We start from the raw sequence: 25,472 nt of genomic DNA, 5'->3' as shown, positions 1-25,472 counted from the left end.
TGGGAGGGGGAAAGAGATGCTTTCTGCTGTTGCTAAGACAGTTCCCCCAGCCTTATTCTCTCTACCAACCCAATCGACGGGTGTTCTCCTCCCATTGGCTCACCAGCTGCATCGAATGATCATGACAGGTTTTCGTCCTCCTCGCCCTATTGGCTTCTGCCTATGGCCTATTATCAGGGGAGAGCAAATCAGACACGTAATCAATAGTTTGCGAGAAGGAACAGGGCTGCATGATGCTACATTTGCATGAAATCTCTTGCTGCTATGCCTCTGCATTCAGATAAGCACAGATTAGCTGCATCAGCCGCGCTTGCAGAGGTGAGCGTAGATGGCAGACGGATAGCAAAGCAGCACTGCAGTGAGCTGCCAAGGAAAGGCAGCACTGAACGCTCCAGTCCTGCTCTACAGAAGGTAAACCAGTGTGAATCAAAGACCACCAGCATCCTGCCCCAGCATCAGTCTAGATGTATGCAGAAAACTTTTTTTGGTCGCCCACTGAACTACTATTCCTGGCTTGGGTGCTCCTCAGGGCAATGAGCTACAAGAATAACAAAAAGGTGCATAGCAGGGGAGAGATCTTCCCTGTAGTGCCATAAGTGATGCCCTCTCCAGCAGGGATGTATGAAGATGCTTTGTTTGAAGGCCTCCAGAAGCATTCTGGGGTAGGCAGAGAGCATGGAAGCACTCCACAAGGCCGCAGACAGCTTTCCTGGCCAGATACAGGATGGTGTGTGACAAGTCAGCCTCCATAGCCACGCTCCTTGGTCACCACAAGGCCTGCAGGGACATGGGAACAGTGGTTTCTTCATCTTGCAGCCACAAAAACCCATTATTAGGCAGAAGAGCACAGCAGTAGTGGGATAGTTTCCAGTCCCACCACAGCCCAGGTCAAGGCCTGGAACAAGAAGTGGCAGATGAGTTGCAATCGGTTTCCAACTATAAGTAACGCTGCCTTGAACCAACAGCACACGTATGAAACACCCGTGTAAAACAACCAGATGTTGCCAATGGCTTTCAAATCAACCACAAAATAAAACTCCTTCTTAAGGATGGGAACCTCAGACACCAGGGGATCAAGTGCACCACCAAGTCAAGCGCAGTTAACTAGTGAACCAGCCCCAGCCTTAAAGCTTTAAATTCCCTGACGAAATATCCCCAGGCATGTTTGGACAACAGGGAACAGCAGCCCTTCGGCTATTTTCCTTTGCCACACAGGTGACTCAGTATCCGGACTACAGAAGAAAAACTGGTGTTTCCTTTTCTGTCCAGGACCACAAGTGACTGGCAGCAGAAGGAGCTCAGTCCAGCTTCCAGCCTGCTCCTAACGGAGGAACACACAACTAAAAGAGGCCGAGGAACCCAGCAAACCCATCCACTGCAGTTGGACATGTGCACATTCAATGTACATACACAGTCCATGTACTTTCTTCCCTTAACAATAAGCAGGTTCATTTAGGAAGAGTTATAACTTAGACTGTTATAGCACAACTACGAGGCAAGACAGGAAAATATTCTCTGGAAATTTCCACTGCCAACCTATTTTTTTTTTCTGGAGGAGCAGTTGGACAAAATACAGTGGATCAGTTAAAAAAAATTCTAAGTTTTTGACCTGAATTCATTCATATTTCTCACATCGGTGGGGATGGTTTCTTCAACATAAGGTGGACTTTGAAGTTAGAAGGCAGAAAGAGAAAAGAGCCCATCTAATAATTAGGTTCAAACCCCTACTTGATCTCACCCTGTAAGGACCTTGAATTAGGTCTACAGTTACCTATCTGGCTTCAAGTATTTTGGGATCTCTCTCCAGCTGATATGGTCTAAGTTGCATCCTAAGGCAGAACAGGAAGAATGCTCTGAGTTCTCAAAAACGTTCATGACTTTGGACAAATACATTATATTCAGCTTCAAAACAACTCCGTTCTCTTTTTGATCTTATGTAATAGTCTAGATGTCTGTGTTTTGATTCCTCCCAATTGTGCACTCAAACTGGTACAGAGCTCCATGAAAGAAAATTAATGGACTGGAAGGAAACGTACACTTTTTTCTCTCTCTAAACCATGTGCCTCTTTCCAGAGAAGAAAAGCATGAAATTTAGCAACAACTGAGCTGATAAAACAAACTCAAATAAGAACTCCTATCATAAGCTAAGTCTGCTTCAGCCACTCAAGAAGATGGTACCAATGAATGAAGCCTTGTAGATCAATAAAAACCTCTTAAATAAAACGAGAGCTCTTTCAGACTAATTCAAGAAGCATCCTACAATGAAAAAAGATTCTGTCCCTGATGGCCTGGGATCAGACTTCTTTTCTCCATACTCTTAGTGCCTACACAACGGCATTTATCTGGACCAATTAGATTCTTACCAGGAACGTGTAGGAAATACTCCACGCAAAGGTGAAGCTGCTATGTTACAACCTATGTTGCTCTGACTATTATGGTGATCAGTTCACTTTTGATTGAGCACTTCATCACCAAAATAGGAAGGGGTTCTCCCTTACCTGGGAATGAATTCAGTCCTGAATGGCCTTGTTGGTGAGTTTGCAGCAAGAAGGCAAAAAAGGATGGATGCGCACTTCTTCGTCTCCACCTCGCAGCAGGCACAACCTAGGATAACAACAATGAGAAACATATAGATATAAGCCCAATGGATGATCAGGCAGCAAACATAGGGACGGGAAGGAAATAAAACCTCTGAGCCTTTCTCGGGGATACAGAGTGCTCAGACACCTTCTGCTATCTGTTCATCCCACAGCAATACCGAGACATTCCGTACAGCCCCAACGGCCGTACGCAGCAGTGCAGGCAAAGGAAACAAAGCTGGAGCTCAAGCAGGGGAACACTGGTGTTCACAGGTCTGCTTCCACACCCCAGCCCTGCTCATGATATATCTGTCTCTAGCTCAGAGCTTGGACCTCAGGGCTTTCAGGCTGCCATTTACCAGCAGTCCTGGTGGAGAAGGAGGAGTCAAGAAACCCGAGAGCCATTTCTGAGCCAAAAGGTTTTGTTCAGATTCATTTTCAACTTTTCATTTTGAAATGTTTTCGTAATTCCCAGCATCTCTCCTTTCAGATCTGCCTCACTTTAAAAAATGCTGGAATGTCACTGCTCTTCTAATTGTTGTTCCATAGAGATAACTGTTTTCTGTATGCATTTCAGAATTGTTACAAGAAACAATCCAAGAATATAGCCATCCTTTCTTAGTACACTGTATAACTGTTCATGAAGGGTTTCAACTTGTCTTGATCTGCTTCTGGTTTGTTTCCCAGCTTCATCTCATTAGTACAATATCTGAAGGAGTTCATATTATTAATAAAGCCAAACCACAGGAATACATCTCGTAACTGCTCTATTTCTCTGATGCCGAAGGCTAGTAAAAGGTCTCCAAACTTCAATTTCATCTTTTAATAGCTCTATGCAAGGTAACTCAACGTTACTAGTCCCATTTTGCTATTAAACAGAGGCACGGAAGAGTGATAAGAACAGTCCCAGGCCATAAAACAAGTAGAAAAAGACAACCAAACCCTGAGTCCTGATCCACAGCCTCCTGCTCCGTCCCAGAGGACAACATTCTTTCCTATGACTACTAAAAATATTGGGGTCTCCTGTGAAACAGACGGCAGTGCTAATTTTTGAGGTGAAACGAGCTACCCAGCATGGGAAACCATGGAAGAGAATATAATACTCTCAACTTCCTGAACTATTGTACAATAAACAGCTTCAGAGCTGGTTTTCCACAGAGACACCTGTATTTTAGGAACAGATAAGAAACGACACGTGCATATACGTGGTCACACCTTCTTTTTTCCTAGCTGCATACACATACATAGCCAACATGCACAAAAATAAAATACATGTGTGTATATTAAATATGCATCCATCCGTATCAAAGTCACCACAACCAGAAGGAGCTTTGAAGTTTGACTCAGCACGGCCTGAAAAAAATGCACAGAAGCACAAGAGCCAGCAAATCCTGAGCTCAGACCCAAGATGTGACTCACCAGGTCGTCGGGAGCAACTCAATACTTTCACTGCCTTGGTTTCCCCAGCTGTAAAACAGAGCTAATTACACCACAGCGCAGCTGTGGGAATGAGCTGCCTGCTCTGTGCACAGTGCTTCAGGCACAGAAAATGCAAAGACCTGCTTGAATGAGAGTCTGAAGCCAAGGCACTTCCTTCAAGATGCCTCTCCCCAGCAGCCACGCATTGCACCTGCCCATAAAACGCCCAAGCTTCCCATTTGTCCATTGGTCACAACTTTATGCCCTTCCCTCAACATGTGCCACCCCACAGCCCTCTCCCAACGTCACCACCTGGCTACCTCTCCATATATTTCTATAACTCTTCAGAAGTGCTACATAAGCCAGGAGTGCCTTTGGTACCAATGCCAGTGGCTCTCATGAATGCCGACTCTTAAAACAGAGAGAATAAGCAAACTAACCTTGTTAGTTTCCAGGCTCATTTGTTTAGGATGACAGATTGACAAACATGGTCTCTTCCACCTTTTTCTTTTTACAAACAGCTTTTTATATCTCATACCCCAAAATAAGCCCTGACCCAGCTGCGCTGCCATGTTAAACAGTAATTACTCTATATAAGGCTGACCGAATGGGAATATTTGTGGGACAGTGGAATGGAATTATTTTAGGACTTACACAAACTCTCTCTGGGAGTGGCAAGGCTGGCTGTGGGTAATGTGGTGTACCTAAGAAACAAGTGGACACAGGAAGGTTTTTTCTTCTTCTTCCAGGCCTCCATTAAAACACACAATAGCTGACATTAAACCACTTTCCCAAACTTCTACTCAGGTAAAAAGATAAAACTAAAAAAAATGTATTAAAAATACATATTAATGTTTCATCCTGGCTATGTTAAGGATGCACTCACCATCTTTTGGCCACATCTGGGCCCACTGGATACTTGTTACTCACAGAGGATGAGCCCATCAATACATCAACCCCTTCCCCTCTCAAGTACTCAGAGCATCATTTCCAAGGACCTCATTTGAAGCAGGTGAGAGCTTGCAAACAGAACTGCTCTCACCTGGGGCACGGCCTGCCTTGTAGGAGGGTGGGGATCTCTGCGGGGAATCCTAGAGGAGGCTGACAGAGCTTACAGAGTGGCAATGCTCAGTTCAAAAAACCTGCAGAAATTAGTGGCATGCCATTCTGGTGCAAGTGGCAGTTTTCCAGTTTCCAAAATATCCCTCCTCCTTATGTCACGGTAAAAAAGTGTAAAAACAGAAAGTGGTTTAGCAAGTAGGAACATTGCAATTCAAAATAGCATCAGAGAGGATTAGAGCAAATACCCAGACTGTTCTAACGTGTGTTTACGGCCCAAATACTGTACCAATTCCTGTTATTTTCAGGGCTTTCTTCCTGTGTTGTAACATTCTCTCTGGGATTAAACTTGGCCCATACAACATGTGACTCATCTGACTGCAAGTCCTTGGGCATGTGCTGCAGGTTTGGTTGCTGCTCATTGCTGACGACCCATCCTACAACCTCAGAGCCCAATGCAACACATTACACTGGGACTTTTGCTGAAGGGGTAGGAAGAAAATGACAGCATCTGCCTAACGCTAAATTTTCACGCTTAATTAAGGACTTGAAAAATAAGTCAGTTTTCTGAGCAGGATGGTGGGTGAAAAATAAAAGAAAGTGAGTTTTTAATGATTTCAGAGAAACACGAGCCCATTCTCTCGTCACCGTGCACCCTTGCAGCCAGGAATTTCATGTTAGAAATTCGTTGCTATGGAACTCATGTTATCTGCAGCATGGAGCACTGCTGATGGCCAAGCTAATCCCAGGTGGCACTCCTCTGCCTTCACTGATGTAAAACAGATTCACTGCTTTCAGGTTTGCCTTTCATTCTACCTGACTTCCTGCGTTCCAGAAGGTAACTCCTTTTTCTGCTCCTGTCTCTGATTAGTTCCTTGTGTTACCTCTACACGATGAGAGTATTCAATACTGAACCCAACCTGCTGGTCTTCATTCTCCTTCTGTAACCTGCACAAGCACCAGCACCCCACCAAAACTCCCTTCTGACACAGTATTGCCTTCAGAGTTAGTGTGAAACTCACAGGTGAGCTCAATTTTAGCTGTAATGAGGCACAAGATGTAGCAGGAGCTAACTGAAAGAATAAGAATTCAAAGAATAGAAACAGGGAAAAAAATCAACTGTGCAGAAGTAATGGATTTGTGAGCCTAGCAACAGGCTACGAGGTCTTCTAGCTCTTAATTATCACTTCAAATCATAATTATCAAAGGTCTTCCAATAGAAAGAAAAAAAAAAAGATAATCACTTCCACTGACTGAATGCTGAATATCTCACCTGGAAGCAGATAAGCAGATCCCCCCCGAGGTTGTTTGCCAGTGGGAAGGAGCAACCATGAACTGGGAAAGCAGCTTCTGTTGTCTGGTTCAGAGAAGGGACTTCACCAGTACTGGCAGACCCTGAAAGAGAAGGAAATTCTTGCTCAGTGGTGGAATTAGAAGCGATGGGAGGCCATGATGAGAGGAAGTACTGCACACCAAGTTGGGAGGAAGCATTGGACACCATGTTAGGAGGAAGCACTGGACGTGCCTGGGGGAAGGAAGGCCTGGTGTAGGGATGCAGACAGGCTGCATGGTTGGGCTGAGGCCAGCTGTAGGAGGTTCAACAAGACCAAGTGCCAACTTTTAGATTCACCCTCCTAACGCTGACGGTGCTGACTGAGTGCAGCTCCGTGCTCACACTTCTCCTTTCATTGTGACCAGACTGATGTGCGTGTCACTCTCAATCTCTTATATTCCACAGCCCTCCTTTAAAAACAATCAAACGATCACAACGTAGGAATTAGAGACGCTTAAACAGAATTATGGAAAGTAAACACACATACCTTCTGTGCCGCTGGGTTGCTGTAAAACACTGCTTTATTTCTTCTCTCTCAGCCAACATTCACCTACATGGGACAAAAAAAATTTAAATTCAAATGTTACATCTGGTTGCTTACCAACACAAGGTTTGTTTACAAACGAAAACGTCTTTGGCGCAGTTTGACCCAAAGCCAAGTGAAGTTCGAAGATTTGGAAACAGAACCATTAGCAGACTTCAGCTCACACTGCACTACAAATGTGGCTCAGCTTAAGAATCCATTGCAACTACAAACTGCTCTCCCTGTTCTGTTATTGTTCTCCTGCTATATCCAAACAGAATTTCCCTTGTTGCAGCTATGATCTTAATTAATGCCCTTAGTACTGAGGTACTAATTAAATAAAAGCACTGTTACATACACTAGGTAAAGCAAGGCATGCTGGTACAAACTGCCCAGCATCAAATATTAGGGACAGAGCTGCAAATACAACATCAGGGCCCAAATTCCCCATCTTCTGTCACCTTTTAGACCAAACAGCCTCTGATGAAGTGCCAGAGAGGAAAATACGAGCAGAACCTCTGCTTAGGCTTCTTCTTTCTAGCTGTAGCAGAGCTCCATGCAGGGAAGGAGTGCAATCACACGGGGCCAGATGTTCAGCACATCAAAATCCATCAACTCCAGCGCCTTCAGTGAAGCTATGCCAATTTACATCAGTTGATGGTGTGACCTATATTACGAAAACTTGCTTGAAGCAGCTAAGGAATATAACCCTGATTTATTCCAAATACATTATATTTAGCGCCGTCACTTCTCTCTTTCATGCCAACATGCAAGCACAGGAGACAGACACATTTGGATCCTCTCAGCTGGGAATCGTGTTCTTGCAACACTCCTAGATGATGCACATACTGTCTCTATTTGTGTTCACCCTTTCAGATGGCATGCTGCCCACAAAAGAAGCTGATTAGCGCTTGCCCTGGGCTATCAAGGCAAGGCAATGGTATGTTTAGATCAGCAAACTGTATAACAATATAAATGTCATCTCTTCTACTAGAAGCCTTGGCAGTATCTGTATCTTGTACTTCGTTGCATGTATGTGCCAAAAAGAAACCCAAGGACACACAAGAAAGACAGGCATGGGATTCACCAGCCCTCCCCATTGCCAAAACATGCTGTACAGCAGTGGGTGCCTCATTAATCCCCAAAGACCATCTACTGGGTGTCAGATTGTAGGTAACATGAGCACCACTAGCACATATACATATAGCCTTTTTTGTTCAGCCAGGCTCACAAGCAGAAAATGAACCACAAACAGTGTGTCTGGCACAGTTCAAGACACGATCTGTACACTTGCCCAGAAAAGATGGCATTCAGCCTAAACAGAATAGCCCTGGGTGGTCACTGGCGGGTTGTGCAACATCTCCACTGCTGGGGCAAACTGTAGCAATACCTAGCAGATACAATGGATAATGGGCTGAGGACACCGAGTGTGGGACACTACTGGAGTGCACGCCAGGCCTCTGATGGCCTGGCACTCATTAGCGTTTGATTGTTACTGGAGACCTATATGACATGAAATTATGGTCTCACTCCAATTCCTGGTGAGCGAATGTCAGCACCATTATCACAGTAAGCATCCATCTTAGCCGTCTTACCAAAGAAGCCGAGGGCTGAATGGGAAGAAAGGCTGATCTATGTCTCATTGTCAGTGCAGGGGGCTTTCCAGGACAGAGCTGGGGTGAGCTAGCGGGGTTTGGAACTGCTGCCTTCCCAAGTCCTACTGAGTTCTGCAGCAGACGGGACAGGACGCAATAAGATACAGTGCAGCAAAGATGTAGCAGAAGGGAGAGAATGCAGACAAAGGTGGGAAAGGAGATTCTGCACATAGCCAGAAAATTGTCACCCAGCAGTCTCAGGCACTGCTCTCAGCACTGTGGGTACCCCAACAGTTCCCTCCTCCATCAAACCCAAGAGCTTTCCACGCACTTTGTAGAAACTGACAGCCAAATGCTTTACCTTGACCACCGATGGCCGTCATTTGCTTTCTCAGTGTTAGATGTTCATGACAAACATGCAAACCACCTGAACCAACCGTTGTGCTAACAGCCCTTTAGGAGCGTCCATCTCTGAGATACCCCTTCATTGCTCTGTATAACTGCATGGAACCTCTGTTTCCTTGCACAAGGGCCGGTGTTAGAACCACAGCACGGGCTGTAGGAGCACAGAGTGACTCTCTAAGCAGATTATGCAAAGTGTCACTTAGCATTAAACCTCTATTTGGAAACGAGAGTTTTTTATTCTTAGCTCTGCTAACAAAAATCAGGAAAGATACTTTGGATTTCTGATATTAAAGTGGAGCCCTCAACTTTCTGAGAGCCCTTAGCCATGCCCTTATTCCATTGCATATCCCTCAGAAGTTCCTATTTACACCGCTTTATGTTGGCTACTTCTTTTATTTCTGACAACAGAGATCTGTCTGAACTGCTTTGTTTGATAACCAATACCCAGATGCATTACACTTGGATTGCATAAGAGGACTTTCACTTTGTACTAAAGTTTACAGGAGGGAGAGATATTGAAAAGATTATAAACTGTGAGAGTGGGGGAAAAAAAATGCTGGAACATCAAAAATCCATCAAAATTCCAGTACAAATTGCTGCAGCACCAGAATTACATTGCAAATGAATGCTAATTAAAGTGCTGGGAAAAATTCTGTCATTGGATAAAGAAAGCAACGCACCTCGTGCGCTTGTATCAAAACACATTGAGGATAAGCAGCCCTTTATGTGATACAGATGCTAACACAAATCTTTGCCTGATGCCTCGTGGCTATTGCTCAAGGAGCAGATTCAGGCTCTTACAACGAGCAGTGCCATCCTGCACATGGAAACTGAACAAAGCCAGCAGTGCTTCAGGTGAGCACCACAACTGGAGCTGCCCAAGAAAACACTATGTAAAATGACCTGGATTTCTCCCAAGGATGGTTTTTTTATTGTTGGCTTTTTAGAAGCAATTAGAGACCATTCTGTTACTATCACACTGTCAGTCATTTTTGGTTTGGGTTTGTTTGGTTTTTCCCCACTTATATTGGATACTCAAAATAATTTCCCATTGCCTATACATTGATCAACCTATTTCCAAAGCGTCGGATGGATCAGTTTGGAGTTTGATCACATACTGTGTCAATACTGGGTCTATTTATGGCATGTATATTTAAGATGATAAACAGGGCAGGTTTTGCAATGGTAATGTGGAACATAAGAAGAGCCCAAACAAAGAATCCCATTGACACAGCTATGTTTTGGATCAGGCCCACTGTGAATCTGAAGACAGAATAAGAAGCAGGATGGCTATTCCCTTCCAGTAAATATGCAAAGTTCTCTTCTCACATACAATGGAAACAGTTTTACACTGATGTAGATCATGGTCCATGGATAATCAGCCCACTATTCACTTCCCCAGCTTTGCGGAAGCGTAATCAGGAAAGCATTATGAAGAAAAACCTGCCCTGCAGGGATAGACTTGCTTTAATAATGTTTATGACTTGTCCATATTGTATTTATGTCTGGAAGTTGATTTCCTGGGTTTTCCCACCCTTCCCCCAACCCTCAGCCCCAAAGACGATCTGCAAGCCGAACCCTCCCCTAGGATAAATGGGGAAAGCTCCATGACTCTGATGGACAGCACTCCGCTTCTGCAAGCTCAACATCACACACAGAAACAATGCTGATTTTAGTGAACACAAAGGTCAGAGCTCACCTCTCCCTGAAGTGCACGGCCCAACAGCAAGCCCACGTTTCACAAATTAATGGATCAGGACTGCAAGTGCAACACTGTGTTGGCTGCTGGCTGCCCTTCTCACTTGTCTTGAGAACAGTCCAGATCCAGGCCGTGGACAGCAATAATAAAAGAAAATGATGTAAAGCTCCCCCAGTACCTGCCAGGCTCACCATTTTTACTGAGCCTTACAAATGTGCCATCAGTACCATCAGCTCTTCTATGGCCATTAATCTTAGACGCCCAAATCCATCATAGAACAAACCCCAGAGAGGAACCAATCTGCAGAGCAATTGCAGAAAACCACAGAGAGATTGGTTTCATTTGTGTGCTCTCAGACGCATTCCTCAGGCAGAAATTTGCTGGGTTTGCTCCTGCTATTCCACTCTGCTTTCTCTGCTCATTTCTGGAAAACCTGCCTCAAACTTCCCCATTCTCTGATGCTTTCCAAAGCCACCAAACATTAAAGCCTGCTTTGGCTGCGTGGCTGTTAACATCTGATGGTGCCCGAAGGCGTGCATTGAGGTGAGATTTCCAGGAAGAAGGCACATCCAATATGTATTTCTTGTTCATTGGGTTTTGTTGGTGCTCTTTTTTTGTTGTTACATTGCACCGTTGTCAAAAAGTTTTGAGTAACACAGCCTAAAGCTGCAAATATTCCCAGGTACCGCTAATTTGTGGTTGTCTGTTTGTTCAGACTCAAAGCTGCCCGCACCCAGGGTTGGCTGAAGCCATCACACAAAGCCCTGCGACACATCCCCCCAGCGAAGGGCCGCTGAGCTCCCCCGGCCTGGCAAAGGATCAGCAGTCCTGAAAACAGAGCACAGCCAACTTCAACACAAACAGCCCAGGATGAGACAGCACTATTTTGGACCCAGCCGATGCAGAAGCGCAGTGGGTTGGGCTCCTTCAACCCCGGGCTGCTCTGCTGCTCCTCTGAGCCCCAGAATTCCCACCTGCTCACACACAAATGCTGCAGAGGAAAAGGAGAATTTGAGGCACTGAGCCCGGCAGAGCTGCAGCCCCAGTGAGAATGATGCTTCTGCTCACGGCCATGGGCACTCCCTGACTCGTGCAAGGAGTCCAGGAGCTGTGTGCAACGGCTCTGCTGTCCTCTGCTTGGCATCAGGTATGTGCAAGCAAGCAGAGACAGGTGGAGGGGAGCACCTACTGCTTTTCTGCCTCATGCTGCACAGGACTTAAAGCTCTGCTCCATTTTATAACGCTGAGGCTCTTCCAGAAGACACAAAATACACAGATAAGCCATGTTCTCACTGACCCATGCTCCACTCAGCACAAGGATTCCTCTGCAAGAAAAGCTCCTGAAATCCACATGGTTCCTTTCTTATTTACCTTTTTTATCTTTGCTCATTTTCTACAAAGAAAAGTAACCCAACCTCGGTTCAGTATAAACCTAGCTGGAAACAAAAACCCTCTCAATTCCTCTTCATTATAAATGGATTGTCAATGTGTTAAATAAATCAGTGAAAATGGAAATCCAAAAATAAATAGCCATCCTGCTGTTGCTATGACAACTCAAATTTTTTACCTGGACAGAGATTCTATGTTTCACAGTCAGCAATGGCTGAAAAGGAGGGTCACATTTCTTTTCCATTCCTGGCTCATGTCACCACCTACCCTATGTAATAGAAGAGATTATTTGGGGTTACTTTTTAGCAAAGGAGGGAAGATCAAAGAGAGGAGCTATTTTCCATTCTGGACAGGAGAGATACATACACACATGTTCACAACAACACAGCAGCTATCAGCCCAGAAAGGATGGAGAGCATAAACACTACAGCAGCACTGCAAAGGCCCTGAGCTGCCCCTGCTATGCTAAATGCAAAGCATGCTTAGAATAAGATTAACGCAGTTCAAAACCATATTTTGGCTCATACTGTAAGGCAATCTTACCCCACTCAAAAGTAACAGTTCAGAGCATCAGCATGAAGTAAATACTTTGCAGTTTGTGCTGCCCCTCACAGCAGTGATTTGTGCGCCCCACTGCCCCAGCATCAGTTCTGCACAACCAAACCTCTGCCTGCTCCTTATGGAGGCACAAGTGCCAAAATCCCATGGTGAAGGAGGCCCAAAGACAAAGAATCAGGGCTATGCGCTACAGTGAAACCAACTTCTGGGCTTCCTCTGCCATTTGTGATGGGATGAATGCTCTGTTGTCGTCTGGGATGGCTAAAAAGAGGGAAATTGAGTGGAGTGCTCCCCAGTAGAGGAGCACCAGATGCTACAGAGCCGGGATGACCAGGGGATCCCTTGGCCAGTGCAGGAAAGCCAAAGGATCACAAAGGTTGGAAAGGACCCACTGAGATCATCCAGTCTGACCACCAAAGTCCCTTGGAGCTCCTTGGCTGGGTTCTGCTGCTGGAAGTGGGTGACTTTGTGCCTCATGTCTGGGCACTGCGTTCCGTGCCATCATCTCTGGGCTGGCAAATATGTCTGCAAAGCAGCCTCTCTTCCACCCCAAGATGAGTTTTCCAAATAACGCCGTCATGAACCAAATATCCTCTTCCATTTGAAACTTGGTAACCTGTTTCCAAAAAGCCATTTAGAACTGGGAGCAGTGGGAGCAGCAGCACAGAGCCACAACAGAAACTCTCCATCAGCCACCAAGAAGAGATTTTGCCAGAAAATGGCTTAATTAATATCTCTAAACACCTCATGGCAATAAAACGTCATGGAGTCCCCGAAACAGGCACGATAATCCTGGCAGAGAAGGGCTGGATTTTCACAACCATACACCGCATACCTGGCCACGTCAGGCATGTCTTACAGCCAAATCTTTGCTGTTATTCAAGCAATGTACATCCCAAGCAGCCCAAGTGTGTACCCAGCTAACTCTTGTTTTACACAGATACACCCACCCACGTATGCACACACACCGGGATTGTGCAACAATCATATACGGGGGTTTGCATCCTGCCTTGCCCGAAAAGCAAAGCAGACTGTTCAAGCAGCAGCCGGTGAAAGCGAGCATTCAATTCTGCTCAGAGGCTCATTCTCCTCTAAATGGGCCTCTCAGACTCAGTGACAACTCCTCGCTGCCTGAGAAAAAAAACACTGGAATAAGAAAAAAAAAGAAAAGGAACCTATTTTCCAGTGCAAAGTAATCCCCGTTCCATTGCCATGGCACCAGACATCCGTCTCTTTCTTCCATTGACCAGACGAGGTCCTCCTCAGCCCCTTTGCTTCTTTAAAACAATTTTTTGTTGTTGTTTTGTCCGTGTGTGTGTGCGTGTGTGTGCCTGAATTTGTTTCCTTGGGAGGGAAAGGAGTCATTAAAGTATTAGTTTAGGTTGATTGATTCTTTGGGGACAGAAGAGGGTTGTGGGGCTTTGTAATCTCTGGCATGATCTGAAAACAGAGGCTCTTCAGCATGATACAATATGGAAATAATAAAAGGAAGATGCAGCTTGCCCTGCAGATAGCGCAGCGTACCGCTGCAAGTCGAGCCTCTTCCATGAACTTTGTGATTTCTTCAGAGCACGGTGAATATTCATGAAATGAAGGAGTACAATGCCATCCCTCTTGGCTATAGAGCAGCTTACATAGATGGAATCATCCTGAAACGCCCTTTGCCACTGCAGCAGCTGAAAACCTGCCTGTGGGTTACAGCAAAACGTATAAACAGGAGCAACAAAGGAAAAGCGGCCACCAAATCACCAAAGGCACCACCTCAGCTCTGCCCACCTTTCTGGATGCCCACCCGTCCCCTCTGAGCTGCAGCAATGGACTTCCAGCTCTTCCAGCGCTGAGAAAGCGCCGGGTCGTGACTCAGCAGCTCCCGCTTTGCTGCAGTAGATGATTGGATTGGTTAATTTTAAAAGATGGATCTGATTCCATCCTTGTGTTTCTAGGAAGCCACGTGGGGGGGGACGCTGCGGTGCCTTCTCAGCACTGATTCAGCACCTCGGCAGGATGGGGGTGCAGGGAAGGAGCCCCCCGTGCAGCTCTTTGTGCCCACTGCTCTGCACAGGAGAGAGTATCTGGGCTTACCGATGGGCTTAGGGGGAAAAAACAAGAGAAGATTCCTCTCTCACAGAAGGATTCATCTTCGGCTGAAACTTATTTACGTGGCTCTTTTTAATGAATAATTCCAACTAACCATCCCGCGTGCCTTCCCTCCTGACAAGACGGATGGCTCGGAATTGCTGACTGCCGCGGTTCACCTTTTTTATTTCATAAAACAAAAATAAATCAATTTTCTGTGGCATCCGCAGGCCGGTGCAGGAGGAGGCAGAGAAAGGCAGCAAATGTAAATGCAGTGCACACCCAGACCGTGCTGCAGACGCGCACGCGCCAGCACACAGACACACACTGCATTGATTCCCTGTGGCTCCTGCAGTCTGATCAATTTTGCATTCAGCGCAGACCTGGAGTGAATTTATTACTCTTCGGAAACTTTCTAGCAGAAGGGGAGATGGATCCATTATGGCACAGCCCAGGGCTTCCAGCAGACGTCTCCTGCAGTCCCCAGCTCCCGCCCCTTCCTGCACTGCTCCCCCCAGGGCAGGAGGAGGGCACCTGATTTAAGAGCTGCATGGCCAACATTAAGGGTCACCTGAGTGCTGCTGGTGGTGTGGCATTTCCCACGGGCTCCGTTTGGCATGGAGGCCCCACTGTGCTGCACTAACTTCAATATTTAGAGCACAAGACACGGTAAGAGGGAAGAGGAAAGGAGAAATGGAGAGGTAAGGTGACTGGAAGCACACAGCAACAAAACCAACTCACCCTGAGCCCAAACCATTTATCAATCCACAGTCCACCATCACCTCCTTCTACCCAAAACCAAGAGGATTCCTTCCTCAGTCACACAGCACAGCATTGCCTTGCCACATTCCGGATGCTTTACCTTTGAAATCCCATAGGAGTCCTATCCCACTCCAGTAAGAGAAACACAAACCTTCCCCCATTGACAGCTGTGAAACTAACTTCTGTCCGGCACATCCCTGCAGGACAGGAGATACACGGGAAGCCAGAAGAAACCTCTTCCATGACAGGGCTCTGTTTCAGGCTCAGGGGAAGAGTAAGACCCCTGTAAGACCTTGGGGAATAGGGGAAATATTCCTATTCCAGGAAACTCTGGGCTCCAAGGAGGTTCTCCAACTCATTCTGCATACAACAGTGGCTTCTGCACCCACGTTGAAGCCCTTCTGCCACGTGAGCCAGGAATTACAGTAAATGGAGCCCAGGAGGAGGAAGGAGAGGGAGGACTTCACCTCATCCCTCGAGGTGGAAAGGAAGGAGAGCAATAAGGGAATGCTGCTGCCTTAAGGTGGGGGGCACTGTGAGCTCTCTCTTTGCCTTCAGTTCTCATTCAATTTAAATCCAGTTTGTAATTCAATACCTTCCCCAGAATATTTTCCTGCCTCCTTTAAAACGTCTGAGTAGAGGTTATGAACTCCAATGTGATTACTGCTGCAAAAGAAAGAGGAATACGACGGAGCAAGATAGCAGATATTAGACAATTAGTCAGGAACATGTCTTTAGCTCAATGACCTTTATGATTAGATTCAGTTTCTGGAAGATGAAGCTCCGATATGGATATGAAGTTGGCTGCTTGCCTCTACCTCTGCTTTGAGCCAAAGAAAATCTCAGTACCTACACCCAGAATAACACCGCAATTCCCCCAGCCCAGAAGTTTCGATCCTAATCTCCCTTTTCATTTTCTCACCACCACATTTGCTCTTGGCTAACGACCCCGTCCATGCCAGAAGCATTGGGCACCTGATGTGAATCCTTTTTCCCTGCTGCCTGCTCGTGCACAGCCCCTCCTGAGGATGCTGCGGGAAGCGGAGCTCTCAGCTGCCCGCTCCCCGTCGGGATTTGTATCCAAATAGAACGTAAAGCAGCGCCGAATCAGAACGGCAGCGTTTCACACCTCGTCTTCTCGCAGGCACCGACGGCGATGCCAGGTGCCAGACAGGGGAGAACCAATCTCCTCTATTGTCAGCCCTGCAAAGCACGCTAAAAATAGAGGACAGCAAATATAGCTGAGCTGCATCCGGCTGCACGCGGATCGGTGCGCACACGGCGTGCAAATTAACTGCAGCAAACGGGTTACGCCGGGGTGAATGTGATCCACGGAGGAACTACACCGTGCTGTGTAATTCCGAGGAGGTCTTTCAGCGGGATCATGGAAACGATACCGCTGCAATCACATCTGCCGAAGCCCCATTGTCTGGGCTGGTCTGCAATGCTTCCACCGCAGCCAATTCCACGGGCTGCCAGAAGAGGGGGATCACACACAGGGCTGACCGAAAGGGGAGTTTGCCACCGCAACCAGTTCTCCTTCGACGGGTTTTCTTATTAATTATTATTTAATAAATTTGATTTCGCCCTCTCCCCCTCCAATTCCCACTGGCAGAAAAGCAGAAGGAAAAAAAAGCCCTCTTTTCCAAAGCTCTCCATGCCATGGAGACAAAGCTGCAGTCAACGGGGTAAGGTGATAACATCGTAATTTATTGTGGCTCAAGCAGGAATAGTGTGGTCTTACATCAAGCCACGCTAGATTAAATAAAACTTGAAATATTTCGTTCCTGAGACAAATTAATAATGGGGGGGAGGAGGGGGGGAAGGAATAACAATGAAAAATAATGGGGCTCCTAGCAGCTTTCATGGACCTCACTGAGGTTGCACACAAAGTTGCAGGGAAGCAGTGCAGCGCTGGGAAGCAGAGACTGCCTACAGGGGCAGAGATCAGACATAACGATCTCATTCTTCATCTTCTGGAGAGAACAGCAATCCAGCACGTGGAAGGCACTGAGCAGAAACTGTGCCATTACCACCTGAAGTGGGGACCCCACCAGCCCCACAAGCAGTTGAACTCTTGCAATACACAATCAGAACCTAAAGAAGCCGTACTACAACCAGCACAAGCCCTGAGCTCTAAATGAAAAGCCACCAGCAGACAACAGAGATGTGTTCAGCCCCTCCTGCACCGCTGCCCCCCGCCGGACCTGCTCCCATTTCCCCAACCCATGCATGCCAGGACACCAAAGCAGCCCAATCCCTGCTTTTAAAGCATCCCAAAATGTTCGCTATGGTGACGCACCCACTAAAGGCATCTAAAGAGTTGCAATCGGATGACACACAGGGTTTCCATGCTGGTTTTCAGTAATGCATACTGTTAGAAGAGCGAGAATGCACAGTCTAGGGGAGGCTGGCATAGGTGAGGTGGATTGGGAACCCAAATCCCATAGGCTGCCATGCAAATCTCTGTCATAATCCTTAGCTGCTTCCCCTTCCCTACCGATGCAGCACACCTCCATGCCCCAAATGTAAACTCTTCATACATTATGGGCTGATTCTCTGCTGATACGAATGAAAACCAAGGAGGGGATTATGCTGGTTTACTCAAGGCGAAGCCCACCTGCTTCCCAAAAAGACCTCCCAAAACCAAGCCCTATTTTCACAGAATTGCATGGGTTGGAAGGGACGCTTTTGCAGGAGAAAGAAGCTGCTATCAGACCGAACCCAGACAGACCCCTGTGGTGCAGGGGAGGAGAGGCAAAGCCAGCGGTGCTGGGAGCACTGGGGCAGGCAGCCGGGAGCCCGGGCAGGACGGGGCACACCCACTAACCCCGAACAATCGGATGAGCAATCTTTGTCAGGAACAAAAGACATCTGCTGAGTAAAACAGGAATTGACTCGGAGCAAGGACAAAGCCAGACGGTATCACATGACGCGCCAGTCTGTTCCAGCAAGATGCCAGGGTCAACGGCAACTAATGCACCCAATAAGTCAAGAGGAATCAATAATGCTAAATAACTCGGCCTCTTCTGTTTGAAGCAAATCAGTGCAAATGCAGTTAAAACGTGCTGCGTGCTCTGCACGGCGCAGACCGAGATGTGATTGAAGCCCATCCTGCGCTGGCAGCCCGAGGTTCCCACAGCTGCGGCAAAACATCTCTGCTGGCTCCATGCGTGCACAGGGCAGGTTTGAATAGGGGTTTGTTATCCGTCTTTTTTTAGAGCCCCGAAATGGGAGGAGAGCGGGGAGGCACTGGGGTTTTAAAAGCACACACACATCACCCACGCAAAGAGGCTGTTTAATAACAAACCCCACTTCCCAACCACCCCCTCACCACTCAAGTGCATCTCAGCTTCCAAGTGCCGTCTGTGCGTTTGCATGTGCACAACACACAAAGAAATGCATGCTCACCTAGACTATGCAGCAACGAGCAGCCCACAGGGCAGACGTTACAAGCAGAAACCATCGTGCCATGAGGAAGGTCTGAGCCAAAAACTTGGGCGGGTCACCATTTCAGTTGGAAGCGTAACTTATTACATGGGCAGCAAGTGACAGGACAGGGGGGATGGTTTTAAACTCAGAAGGTGGGTGCTCCATCCCTGGGGGTCAGCCTGGATGGGGCCCTGGGCAAGCTGGTCTGCTTGGAAGCATCCCTGCCTACAGCAGAGGGTTGGAACTGGGGGGGCTGCAAGGTCCCTTCCAACCCAAAGCGTTCTGTGGCTCTGCGACGTCCCTAAAACACCACTGCACTCTGGCTGACTTTGAGCCACGTCACCTGGCCCCGCTGTGCCTCAGCTTCCCATCTGTCAAACAGGAACTGCATTCCACTTCGGGGATGCTGTGAGAACAAAGCACTAAAAAAAATAGGACGCACCCTGATATGAGAGCAATATAGGCCAGGAAGAGCCTACATTTACACGACAAGAGTTATTCCATGGCTTAACCCAGTTATTAACTAGCGTTTACTCAAAGTTATCTGCAACTCAAGAAAGTGCATCAGTTGACATCAGCTGATATTTCAAAGAGCCTTCTTTTCCAAGGCAGGCTGGGCACACAGGTGACCGTGCACCATCATTACACAGCGGCCCACTTACTTCCACCTCTCATGCTGGATGGGCAGGAGGTATCCCAGCCGCTGTCCTCAGAGCTAACACAGACACCAAACATCCCCTCCTTGCTTTGATTTCAAGTGGAGAGGACACCCCTCAGGGAAGCAAAGCTCAGCTCCTCACCCGGTGACTTCTCTGACCGCCCACTGCTCAGCACAACGATTGCACTTCTGTATATTGCAAAAAAATTAACATTGATTTTCCCTTATTGAATCTCACAAAGCTGTGGAATCATTTCTAAACTTTATTAAGTTTCACATTTTGGGGCTTTTTTAACTCGATTTTCCTTCTAAGAACACTCGATCCAGATGAGAAAACTGCCAAGAACACAACATTTAAAAGCTTCAGTTTCTGGCTTTTTTAACAGAACCACTTCTATTACTGAAGACTGCAGCGTGCACCTTTCTGGCCACGTTCAGCTGCTCCTGGAACTATCATGTGAATTTTACTGTTCATTTCCTTTACACATTCTGGGAGAAAAGTACTTGTATTACAATACAAGGAGGACTACTTGAGCCTCCTATCAGTTCCAGAAGCCTTCTGGGCTGCAGCACAGTGCGAGTGTAGGAGGTTGGATGGCACAGCCCTGTGGGGAAAACCACAATCCAACACACGTGAATGAATTCCACCCAACTCAGATCAAGAAATGCAGGGATGGGAGGCGGTGCAAAGGGAGGCAGCGCTCCTCTGCAGGCCACATCTAAGAAAGTAACTGAATAGAGGTAATCTGAATCAAAGAGCAACCAAATGGCATCACAGCACACATCTCCACTTCCTCTGGTGTCGCTCTCACAGCCATCCAAAGTGGTTCGTCTAACCTGCTCCTAAGTGCTGCTGTGGAGGAAAATGCAGATTTTTATGCAAGTAAAAATGACTCATCACTTAATAGGAGGCTCAGAATCCAAGTCAGCAAATAAAAGTAACCTTGGTAACTTAGATAAGCAACAAAACCATGAGTAAAGAGGAGCGTGCATTAAAAAAAATGGTGCAGAAAAAAACACATGTGAGGTTACTGTGCCACAAAGCCAGGCCTTGGCTGCAAGGAGCTCCCAGCCCAACGCACAGCCCTGCTGCCATCACAGCACCCAGCACTGAGACATGCATCTCTGCAACCTGCAGCAAAAGCCTCTGTGGGAGGGAGAGTGTGGGTGACGGAGCACCGCTGCCACGAGGAAGGGGCAGGAAGCATTGAGGTTTCCCCCATTTGATTCCCATTTCCCCATCCTCTCAAATATCACAGAGCATTGCTGGCCTCTGTCATTCACACACAGTCCTCCATCCCAGGAGCAGCTCCAATCCAGGACATGCAGGCAGAGGAAAGCAGATGAATGCCTCTCCACACTCCAGACATAACAAAGCACAGAACACGACCCAGCAGCTTTTATACAGCAGGGGAAGGGGAGGAATTAGGAAAGCTAATACCAAATAGGCCCCAACGCTACTTGGAGCTCTGCAAAGCAGCTGGGTGAAGGATGAACAGGACCAAGCACAGATATTATTGTTATTATTTATTATATAACATCCCAGATTGCTGCATTTTCAATTCACCAACAACCACCTCCTGGAGCACTTACACTGTCACTCTGTTCTTGTGCTGCCCTAGTTTTCCAGCTTTCTTCTATCTAGGTAAATATACGTGCCCCATCTCTGAAGCAGCTGAGTACCTATTATATCCTGCTGTTTCTCCCTTGCACTTATCCTATTATGCTATTACAGCTGGTGCAGGGTCGTGTGTTTTCTATTTTGTGACATAATATTGTGGGCCCAATTCCACCATCACTAATACAGTATATAATAAGGGTGAGACACGCAGGAGTGCTGGTAAGAGCACTTCATGTGGCAGGAGTCAGAGCTACAAATGGTGAGGCTGCTATCACTCGGCAGGAACCAGGATCTGCTCATTCCCACAGACACTGTTATGCCTTCCATCTATATATAAATTACCATTTTATGTCTGAAGACAGCACCGACCTAAAAGAACAACCACAGCCAGTTAATATGTGCAAACAGGCACGACTTGGATGCATATCAGAGTGAATAACCCCTCTCTCTCCGCCCTCGGAGCAAAGGAAAATATTATTCCAGTTCTGTTCTCAGCCCCTTCCACTTCTGCAGTGGGAAGACCAGCAAAACAGAGCACAAGCAGTGCCAGCAGAATGGGGGTCCTCCTCCTCTCCCAGACTTTGCGCAGAGGAATTTTGGTGAACTTCTGTTCTTAAAATGTCCTCTGATATTGTTGGAACAAATTCGCAGTGACCTTCTGGGATGCTCTGCTGTGGTCACTGGGTCCAGGAGGAGTTTGCTGGGCCGGTGTCCACCAGTGTCCGTGAGGGTTTTGAGCATACACTCATTGGGCAGCTGGGGACAGTGCCAATTCCAGCTCAGTGACAGCCCTGCAGACTGTGGGTGGAGAAAAGTTGATCAGGAGCTCCAAACGAGACCAAAAAGCACTGAAATGAGTGAGGAATGAGCAACTCAGGCAGTTCTGCACTAAAAGAGCAATGCCATTTCTGAGCCCAAGCTGGGGCCTCCTTGACATCAGGTCATGCAGGAGGAACAAGTAACTTGCTGCTGCCAGCAGCAAACAAAGGGAAGTCAAGGAGCACTGGTACCACATGCAGCAGAGCAGACCTGGAGACAGCAAAGGCTTTATCCTTTCATTTCTGCCTGAACAAAATGCAGTGCGGGTGATGAGTATGGCCTGCAAAATCATCACGCTGCCCGTGTGATCTGCTCCATAAATATCTGGGGTTTATTATTGCTGCCACTGCAAATGTAGAAGGCACCAAGCATGACTGGATGCTCATTTCCTGAGCTCTGTACCAATGCTGAACTTGGAAAGTAATGGGAATTAACTGCCAGTAATTAAAATCACCTTCTGAGCTAAAGCATCTGCTCATCTTTATGAACAAAGTAGGTTCCTAAATCCCTTTCTCAAAATGTTGCTTTCAGAGATTTGCCTGCAGTCCCACAGAAAAGCCACTGCAGTGCTACCATGCCCAGAGCCTGAGTGCTGCAACTCCAACCTTGGGAACAAGAGCAAAGGTCCTGGACTGAGGCTGGCATCGTGGAAATGGAAGAACGAGCTCATTTGATCCTATTTAAAGCTATAAAATGACTGCAAAATAGCATAATTATCGATTAGTTAAGGCCTTTTGTCAAAATCTTCATTTTTTAATATGGAATATAATAAGAATATAAATTATATCATAAATATTATGGTGAATGCGTATCTTCTGTTATGGTTATAGTGAAAGTCTCCTGCTTATCAGAGAAAAGAAGAGATATGCAAGCTGATGAAGAGGAAATTCTGCTTTTGGGTCCCTTCTCCATCTCTGACTTTTAAACAGGCTGCTCTAATCCACCTCAGTTGTACTGAAATAGGGAAATATGGAGCTACTGAGCCAAAGGGGACCAGGAGAGCATTAGAAGAAAGTGAGAAAGGAAAGGAGGGATATCTGTGGTACTCAAGGGCTTTAGCTCAAATCAGCCCCATCCCTAAGCCCAGAGGATTATCTGCACTGAGATTATTCTGTCAACTAAATAAAATAATAAGAAAGCCCTTCATAACTTCAGCTATGTGCTAAGTGAATTAACCACCCTCTGCCTGGACCGGACTAACGTGGGGAACAGGCTGAGGAACTCCTGTATTCCTCCCTGTGACCAGACTGGAAGCCTAAACCAAAATGTGGTTCCACTCTCTAGGAAAACTCAGTGGTTAATGAATGCTGTTGACCTGATAATGACTTTCCTGGCATAGCTGAAATAGGCTTACTGACTAAGAGTGATGCAAAATGCAGTATCAGTTTACTGAGTACTATTCCAATGAGTGCAGTGGGTTTTAAAATAATGAGATTATCACAGTGAGCTCACTTTTGTCTATCTGCCATGCCATTTGGTGGCTGATTCCAGCCAGCAGCTTCTTGTTTAGAGGGTGAAAACCCCACTGTAAATAAGTAGATATGGGATAATCCACACATTAGGAAGAGCTTGATCCAAATTCCACTGGAGTTCCCTGAAAGGCTCCTACCAGCTTGCTGGCTGTTGGATCAGCATCCAGAAGTTAAACCCCTCTCATTTAAGACTCTTCGCAGGGAATTTCTTTTTCCCAAAGTGAAGGTTGCCTCTTACTGAGCACACTGCATTTGACCAAGATTTGACTGGTGTAAAAGTTACTAAACCTCACCAGCTGTTTTTTTCATCCAGAACAATCCTATCAGTGTATGAAAGTAGAGTTGTTTCCCCCCCAGCACCCTCTAAGCTATCCTGGGTGAGGGTCCAGCCCAACTCTTACAGTGTAATGGTACTGATGCTATGCAATCCTATCAAAGCATCATGGCTCCATAACTGGTACCTTACAGAGACCTTGACACAAACTTCCCTTTGCTTACAACAGACTTGCACTTCTTGCCAGTGTCAATCAATCTTTTAATAAAGCCAAAATCATTTCCCAACAAACACATTAAGCTCCGGGCTGCTCTGAAACCCATCCAGAAGACTTCAAGAACACACTCACAACCTGCAGTAAGTTCATAGCCCGAGCATCTTATGTTTTGTTCAACAGTCCTTGTGGCAAGCATTGCCATCTGAACTGAGGAGCAAAATCTAGAGGCTGCCCTTTAGGTGAAGGACTTTGTAATGGCACAATGAAGCATGTATTTATAAAACTCCTGCCTGTTGGAAGAGCAGAAATGTGAAACCCACTGCCTTAGGCAAACACCAGTTTGCTCAATTATCTCTGCTTTTTGATTCTCATCTTATTTTCCAGTTCCCTAGAATATTCTCAGAACTTGGGTGGGGGAGTGGGGCATCATATGCTCCTTTCCAATCAGTCTGATACCCTTGCTTTATACTCTGTAATAGAGAATCCCACTGAATGGGAACGATATTACAGTGGGGAACAAGGCAGTGAGAGATTAGAATCAGGTCTACTGTTTCTATTTCCTTGTTATAAAATCAGTTAGCATCATGGTCAATGCCCAAATTAACAGTGGATTAGTTCACAAACACATGTGAAGTCACTTTTCTTCTTATGTCAGCCTGTAATGTCACAGGAATGGAATAATGTTAACAGTTCATAAGCCTTTTATCTACAAATGTGCATCCTGGGATTTTGGGGCTTGCTGATTTGTCATAGGTACCTCATCCAGCTAACCTGGGACTGCACTTGGGATCTCCAAAAGTAACCCAACCATTTAGTGTGTCTGTGGGGCCCAGGACCAACAGCCATGACAGACCCCATTGCTCTGAGATTTGGGCACTCAAGGGATGCACAATACACACTGACCAACACACTACCACCCTTCTCCAAACAGCAGACCCTGGCTTAGGGCATCACGGTTCACCTTCCGCTAACTGTGGTGACTACAACGTTGGCCAGAACACACAAGTAATTAAAGCTTGATCTAGGGATGGGGGATTTGGGGGTGAGTCTCCATTAGCAGCACTGTGTCACATATCTGAGCTAACTCCAAAAGAACTATTATGCCTATATATCTCAGCACCACTCCAGGGAGAGAGCTCAGCTCAGGTCCACAGAGGTATAAAGCCACTTTAACGTGGCATAATTACCCCCTGCACCAGCCAGGCTGGTCCTGCTTTGAGTACGTGAACTAGCCTGTCTGCAGTTTGCTCTCCTTACATTACTGACACCCACTGAGCAGAGTAGCCAGCTGGTGAGTTCAGGGGCCAGATCCAGTTCATGAGGCAGAAAATCTGGTCCCTGGGGAGGCCGGCTGATCAACAGGCCAGCCAGGCTAGTATTTCTGTGCGCCTGCTTAAGTGCGTGAAAGGGCAGGACACAGGTCAGCAGCACTTATTAAGTTGCCAGTAAATCGGGACATACATCAGACACATACCAGTGGGTTACACAAACACATGTTTACAGAGCTCGACTCATATGTAATTTCAACAGCTTCAACCAGACCATCCTCATGAGCACAGGCACACCAGTGCAGAACTATCTG

At 46.6% G+C, this 25,472-nt stretch overlaps 1 long non-coding RNA gene across 1 annotated transcript in view; it reads right to left on the bottom strand.

Annotated features, from left to right (window-relative positions):
- The window catches only part of LOC107055055, a 302,539-nt gene that overhangs the window by 238,956 nt on the left and 38,111 nt on the right, over nt 1-25,472 (bottom strand). The window contains exons 4-6 of the long non-coding RNA XR_001470007.4: nt 6,878-6,940; nt 6,331-6,452; nt 2,499-2,604 (exon numbers count right to left, since the gene is read on the bottom strand). This is a non-coding gene — a long non-coding RNA (uncharacterized LOC107055055). The remainder of the gene's footprint in view (nt 1-2,498; nt 2,605-6,330; nt 6,453-6,877; nt 6,941-25,472) is intronic.

Source organism: Gallus gallus, chromosome 24 (assembly GCF_016699485.2).
Source record: "Gallus gallus isolate bGalGal1 chromosome 24, bGalGal1.mat.broiler.GRCg7b, whole genome shotgun sequence".
In the NCBI taxonomy this organism is placed as follows: Eukaryota; Metazoa; Chordata; class Aves; order Galliformes; family Phasianidae; genus Gallus; species Gallus gallus.
Note: the sequence above shows the minus strand (reverse complement) of the source record. Positions and strands in the feature narration are given on the sequence as shown.